The sequence below is a fragment of the Silurus meridionalis genome, chromosome 23, assembly GCF_014805685.1.
Source record: "Silurus meridionalis isolate SWU-2019-XX chromosome 23, ASM1480568v1, whole genome shotgun sequence".
Taxonomy (NCBI): domain Eukaryota; kingdom Metazoa; phylum Chordata; class Actinopteri; order Siluriformes; family Siluridae; genus Silurus; species Silurus meridionalis.
The window spans coordinates 30032-38173 of NC_060906.1; positions in this window are offsets into that span (position 1 = coordinate 30032).

Consider the following 8142-nt stretch of genomic DNA (forward strand, 5'->3'; position numbering starts at 1 on the left):
AGGCAACTCATGTGGTCCTTGCGGGTGACCTGGTGCCCGCGGGTACCATGTTGGTGACCCCTGCTTTATGGTGTAGTTTTGACCAACCAATAGCTCTGACAATAGTCATCTTTGTTTTCAATAACCCAAAAGATATTCCCATGATCCTCCAATGCAAATATCATTGGTTCAAACATACTTTAACTGTGACGTTATTTGACGTGTCACTGAAACTTCAATTGTGAATACATAGGGTTGTTTTTACTCTGGACAGGCAACACAGAAGATGATGCGGGTTAGAATAATTCACAAGTCTGTCTGTCTGAGTTTTAACCTGTGCATCTTCTGGGATCTGAAGTTCCAGGTGCCACCCAGTAAACTCCATTCAGTGGGTCCAGTAGAATGGGGAATAATACAAACAGAGACACAGGATTTATTTTATGTTTGTTGTTGTTATTGTTTTTAAATCTGATTAAAAAATGTGAGAAATTATTTTGTGTTATTTCATCTTTAGGCGATGGTGAAGGTTTGGAGGTGGTTGAAACATACACCTCATATAAAGAATCTAAAAAACAACAAGAAATACGTCACACATTTTAACAGCAAGAACAAGAAGCAGCAAGTGTTCAGAATGCAGCCACATCATTATTCACATATCAGATCACTGTATTTTCATGTGAAACAAACATGTAACATCTGTAACTTACACAAAAGCAGCATTTTACACGACAGAATCAAACTTACAAATTCACACCTCATGAAATAATACACGATTACATGTTCATTAGCTGAATGAGATCTAACACACTCGTTCACACACTCGTTCACAGTGAGGTTCTGTAACAGCATGTGCTTTTGAAGAGAAACTCCGGTTTGAATTCTGTGGAGGTCCAATAATATTATCGTGCCTGATGGCATCAACATCAGTTCTGTTTATTCTGGGAGCATCTCCCATTTCATTTGTCCTTCTGGGTATCCTGAGAGAGAGAGAGAGAGAGAGAGAGAGAGAGAGAGAGAGATTGTAAGGAACTTAGATTTGCTAGATAATCACATGTACTCAACACACACTTACAAAGCTTTCGCTCAGCAGCTCTCAGTGTCTCTCTGTTTTCAGTTTCATCAATATGTCTGGTAATTGTGTAATCTGAGAGGAACTTTAGCTATTTCTTTAACTGCATCAGGGCCGAGCATCTTGTTGACAGCGGCTTTGCAGGCGGGGGGCATTAATGTCTCTGCCACAGTGTGGGGCTTTTTTTGATTAGGCTACGAGTTGAGCTACTAGGTAGGTCACTTTGAGATCTCTCTCATTCACCTTTGGGTTTTTAAGATATTGGGGTGTGTGTGTGTGTGTGTGTGTGTGTGTGTGTATGTTGGTAGAAGCATGGAAGCATTGGAGAAGGCAAAGGAGGAAAAAAGAAAGGCTAAGGAGAAGGTTTGCCCCCTTCATGATTTCTTACTTTTTTTGCATGTTTGTCACACTTTAATGTTTCAGATCATCAAAATAATTTAAATATTAGTAAACAATACACAAATAAACACAACATGCAGTTTTTGAAAAAAAATGTTTTTATATTTTTTTATTATTGAGGGAAAACAAAACCCATAACAACATGGCCCTGTGTGAAATACTTTAATTTCTCTCCCACACCCAGGCCTGATTACTGCCACACCTGTTAGCAATCAAGAAATCTCTTAAATAGTTCTCTAAACACATTCTTATGTTGTCTGTTCAGTGTCTATAGGATCTTTATGATGTGAGTATGTAAGGTACATGGAATGTATTTGTGTGGGTTCACATATCTCTGGTTACTATGTCTTCTTACCCAATCAGGAACAGTTTTAGGTCAGTTTATTTCCAGTGTGTGTATATATACTTGTCTGTTATCTGCATTAAACTGAATAAGAACATATGCGTCATTCTGTGTGCTGTGTGATTCTTCCCTGATCAGAAAAGACCCCATGTGCATCGTAGTTCTTATGGAAAACCTCTCCAAGATTTAAGTGTTTGTTGGGGCATGATAAAAATATAACTATCTGAGTAAAGGAAAGGACGTTGTGAATAAATGTGTTGCGTTAAAGTTTTTTAATTTTTAATAATAATGCGTGCTGCATTAATTGTGCATTAATAATATTAGTGCTGTTTAAATGAATTTGGGTTAACGTGTTATTAACACGCTCATTTTGAAGGTTTTTTTAGTATAAAGGACATTATATAAAGGTCAACCCAAACAGATCACAACAGTTAAGCTTTTTCTTGAGTCATTTATGCTTTTGCATTTTCTTTGTAGAATCTGTACAAAAACACACAATTTGACTTAATTAAGTATTCAAGATGAGCCACACACTTTTTCTGATAAATAGAAAATTGGACATATTAAGTGTTTTTGTGGCAGTAATAGAATACCATCAATTGTAAGTTTATGCAACAAAGAATGGAAAATATGCATATGTATTTGGGACACACACACTGTCTCATATGAGTCTCACATTTGCCGGTTTGCAATTAATCTAATGTTTAAAAATCTAGAAAGATGAGAATTAAACACATTGAAGCAGTTTCACATTCAGTACCGTATAACATAGGGGAAGGTCCAAATCCAGCCCAGTTGTGCACAGAGAAGGTCCAGGCTGAATACGTAGTCCCAGGCAGCAGGACAGAGATCATCACTATACCAACTGCTCTTCTGGAAAGTCAGACTTTTGTCTTTCAAAGAGCCTTTAGTGTGCTGGTGATGGCTCTGTAGTTGTCTCCAGGAGGCTCCTAGCAAAAAATACATCATTTATTTAAAACCCAGATCAATGAAACAATGTTTACAATAATATGATCATAACTGTAAGGTCACAAGCAATCACAAGTGCAGATGATTGAAATACTGAGGTAGAGCTCTAACTGTGCATTCTGCTCTTTTTATAACCTCCATTTATTACTCTCATGGAAGGAGGAGTTCTAGAAATTGACCTCCAAATGACCCCAAGATTTTAAATACACATAAAAAAATAGCACACAGCGTTACTGAAGGGTTTATGTATCAGACAGTAGCAGGGGTAAATGATGCTCTAGAATACTACATGAGTGTGTAATTTGAGGCACAAAGTTAGTTTGTTTAGTTTTAGTGCAGATATTTGCTGAGCAAGTAATAAATCTTTCCGTATGCCTTCATTTTGCACACGATGTGAACGGCTTTGCATAAAGGGCTGTTATGGGAAAAAACACTTGGCCATGCTGTCACCATGACCATTATCAATTTTGGGGCTTCAGAAGAGTCTGCAAAGGAAACAAAATGATACCACAGATTTAAAATACACTGTATAGGAAGAAATACAAAACCAGAAACAGAACACAATTAGCTTCTTTATATCACTGTGCGGATCATTTTTATTAAATATATAATGAAATGTCAATATAATCTCACCTTCTTTGAGAAATCTGTAGGCGAGGGCATGTGCTTTATGAGAGTCTTCTCTCTTTTAACACAATCCCACATAAACCCCACAGAGAGACTGCAGGAGTTCAAGTCCCATAGACTCTTTCTCCGCCTTGATCTTCTCCAAAACCACTTTCAGAAACGTCTCTGCTAACGACTAAATGAGACGGAAGAAAAAGATCAACCAACATCTAACTAAATGTATTCAAACATGTATTTAAGTCATGCATGAAAAACAAATATTAGGGAGTTAAGACTTGACTGTAAATTAGGTTTAGAAAAACTACTAGAATTTGCATAAACCAAAACCTGGAGTAAACTTTTTACATGACAAATCATATCTACTGTTTAATTTCAGAACATCAGGAACAGTGAATTATGGATTGACTACACTGTAAAAAAAAAGTTGAGTGAACTTAAAATAATAAGGCAACCTATCACAAGCACTTTTATGAGTTAACTGAACAAACAGGGTCTGAAGACCAAGTATTTTGTTAAGATCCTTAGTTCTCACCACATATTGTCAAGTTTACCTAACAAATAACAGAACAAAAATATTTTTGTTTGCTGAATGCAATTAGGACAAATTGATCCATTATGTATTCATAATTATTTTCATATTTAAAATGTAATAAACAACAAATTTCTCTCCCTCTCCATTTTTTAATAGTTTGTCCAAAACACAACATTACAGAATCTGCCATAGGACATACATGTCTTCTGCATTAGGCACGTTTGTACAAAACTACAAATGTTATCAAACATCATTGGAAAATTTTGTAAACTGTATGAAAACTACAACATTGTTTGTTTCAACATAAAATGAAAGATGAGCTTCCAAAAACCAAGTAATATTTTGTCTAAAAACCCAAAACAGACAAAAGTAAAAGCATCTGAGCAACACCTCTAACCACACTCCAGTCAAACAGTGTATAAAGTATTCTTATTTAACTGATTACCAAAGTACATACAAATCCAAAACAGACATTACTAAAAGCATCAGAGTAAACCTCAAAGGTTTAAGGTTCAAGCGTTGTATATAGCATTTTGTATTATTTTGGCAAATCTACATTAAGAATACATTAACACTGCATCTGAATAAATCGAAACACTTGGTAAAGTACAGTATGATATGTTACAGTGTATCAGAAAAAATAGTTAGCTTGTACCAGTACAGCCAGATAAAAACAAAACCTCAACTCAAAACTTCAGTATTCCTCAAGGCTGCAAAGTTTAAATGGAATAATACATTGTTATAAAGAAGAATGCTTTTTAAATACTAAATTATTAAAGTATAATTGCAACAATCATTGTTCCATTTGCCATAGCTTCAGTGACCTCTGCAAAATCCTCAACTACAACAGTTTGAATTTTAGTGACTGGACTCTAGCAGAGCAGGTACCGCCAAGATCCATGAAGATTTTCTGAATGAATTCAAAAGTATATTTCAGTTCTTTTGGGTATTCCATATTGAGTGCATACAAGAGACCGAACAAGTAAGCAAAGGTTTCTGGCAGATCTGGAATATTCTGTAGAACAATGGCCTCTTCCAGGATTATTGCACGGTTTATCACAGTGGCCAGTGCAACAGGAGTGCCAACATCATCTTCAACCACAGTGAGGACTCCGATCTTTACCCCTCCGGTGCTGTGGTCTTCAGGGTCAGTGTCCTAGGAGATTAAGTGATAGGAGGGGGCATTAATTGACATGTACACTTAATTACTAATTGTTATTAGTGCCCGTGCAATAATGGTGCTTGCAGCTTTATTATTTTTATAATGTGCAAACAAAATGAACAAATGTAATGCTAAGCGTGCTCCCAAATTAGAAACAAAGTTTAAAAAGGGCAACTTGCTAGACACATCGTGAGCAGACACAATCTCAGTATAGGCAGGGCCAGTTTGCCCCTTTGTGACCTCGTCCATGATTTGTTTCAGCAATTTCACACTTTTTCAATGTAATTTTAAGCTAGCTAACTGTCTTGAGCTAAGTTGGTCTGGATAGCCAACAACACAATCCAAAGTTATATTCCTTGTGTTGCAAATGCATATGACTAGCAAATGTCACGTTCAACTCTCATTGCTTTACTTGTGGATTTTTTTTCCAATAAACAAATGACTCGCTATTTGTTTCAAATCCAAGCATTCAAAACTCTAAATGATGTTCAAAGCTAACATAACCACACAGAATCAGTAACAAGCAGCTACATTCTAATAGATAGTTATTTTGGGACACCCACAACAAAGCTTACACGTCAAAAATTATGACGTTAAATAAGATGATAATTAAAAAATGATTAATACATAACTTACGTATGATTCGGCAGAAATGCTGGACTGCTTTGAACCAGCACGCTTCTTCACATCAACAATACACTGGTAAAAGAGATTAGGGAGTTAGCTTGGTAGCACATCACATATTAAATAAAAAATATAAGTTATTGATTATGAAAATGATTGACACTTACCTGTGACTCAGCAGAAACAAGTGGATTGATATGGCGTGATGCCGCTCTTTCAGGAACCCCCGCAGTTGAAGTCTCAAATTGCCATGCGCTCCACGTTTATATACGCACGCAGCAACAAGAAACACACGCTTTAACGCAAAACATTTACATTTTAATGTAAGTTCAACAAAACATTTTTAGTATTGTACAGTTTTCAACATTGAAGCAACATATTTGTTGAATAAACTAAGTATTATTTCTGAGCATTTCAAATAAAAATATTTTAGTTCAGTTTACTTTTTACATTTTATTTAGATAACTTTAAGTAAGTTGTTTTTTTTTACAGTGTAGTTATCATTTCACTTGTAAGGTGATCTGTGGTCCTGTCCATTTGTGTCCAAATGACTTTTTCCCTGCTTTTTGTCAATCAAGCAAAATGTACTGGGCCGGGTTTCCCAAAGCCTCTTAGCTTAAGTCAGTGATTGACAATAACCACAGCCCTTGGACACTGGACACGTAAACACAGCTGAATAACTAAAAAGAACAAAAAACTGTTTATTGGCTACCAATAACCTGATGACCCGAATAAATCTAATTTGGGAGGTCAGCTTTGTCTGAGAGCAAATTTATTAATAGTGTGGATTAAAGTACACCACTGCCAAAAAACTTACCTTTTCTTCTCTTCTTGACATATGACCCCTCCTGACTCAAGGACTGGGAGGTGAAAGATGAAGCAGTTGGAGAACAAGACTGTGGAAGGGAGAGATCTGTGGTGATAAAAGATGGAGGAGAGACAGTGGTGGCAGAAGGTGCCAGTGAACCAATTAAGGTTTTTTTGTCCTTTCCCTCCTCTGTTGCAAAGACCTAGAACCTGGCAGTGAAGGTGGAGGAGTAGAAGAGTGTGAAGTATGAACAGCTGTAAAAGTATTAGAGGAGGAAGGAGAGAGAAAAGTTGGAGAACACGGGGAAGAGAGAGAAACAAGGTTGAGTGTTTTAGTCTATAATATTCACTATGTGACAAACAGGATTTCAGTTACACTTTAAATAACACGTAGAAAACTAGCATTTTTACTTACTGCAATACAGCCAGAATCAATTATACACCCAGCGTTTCTGCTTTTCATGACAGACTGTCCCCACTGTCCATCCAGTGACACCACTATGTCTTTTATTTTTGTTTAGTGTACAGACTTTCAAAGCAGACATGACACGTTTTCCTGCTTGCCTGATTGGGAGTCTGGAAAGATGGGCAAGTCCTGAATTTTAAATTAAAATAAAACAGAAATGTTGAAAGCTGGCAAATCTGAAGGACCTGATGAGAGAAAAAATGATTTAGAATTCAGAATTGAACTCCTTTCATTTTTACCAATTTTTTCATCAGTGTTGGCAGATGACATAACCTTCAACGTAACCGTCTTTAGACAAAAACATCTAATTTGCTTTATTATATTGTAAAGTTGTGATGCGCCACAGTATTGTTGTCTTTTTAAATTAATTATTTGTTAAAATTAATTTGTTTTGTTATTAGTAAGATTTGTGTATTTACTATAGAGTTTTTTGTGTGTATTTTGAACAATTACAGGAAAACACACCAATCTGGCAACCCTGTTCCTCATCTGAACATTTATAAACAGCTAAAGTATTAAAGTGCTACTGTCATTTTGGTAACTTAAAACACATCAGAAATAAATATCATACAATCTCCTCTATTTCCTTGCATGATTAAATGTGGAAAAACAAATAAAGAAACTTGAATGTAATGATCTATCTTAGCCTTCTACTACACATTTGGTGCAGCAAGTTATATTTTATATAAAGTCTGCTGTGATTTACTGCATCACAAAACTGCTTCCTTTCACTTCTACAGCTTCTAAACACAACTTCTTCACCTGATTGAACAGTTTTTGTTCCGTAAATTTAAGGAATGTTCCCATCTATAATAATGAACTGTTCTACTTACCTAATGGAAAATCACAATGGACCTTGTGATCTCCATACAATGACGTCAGCACCACTGATTAATTGATTTATTAATAAATTATATAAATAATATGAATTTATTATATATAAATAAATAAATAAATAAATAAATAAATAAATAAAAAAGAAAAGTCCTATTAAATGAATAGATAAATTAATTAATAAAAGTTAAATTGGTAGATAGATAGATAGATAGATAGATAGATAGATAGATAGATAGATAGATAGATAGATAGATACATAGATACATAGATCGATAGATAGATTGATAACTTTTGTCAAACTTATTTGAACTTTTGTACACTTTGTGTA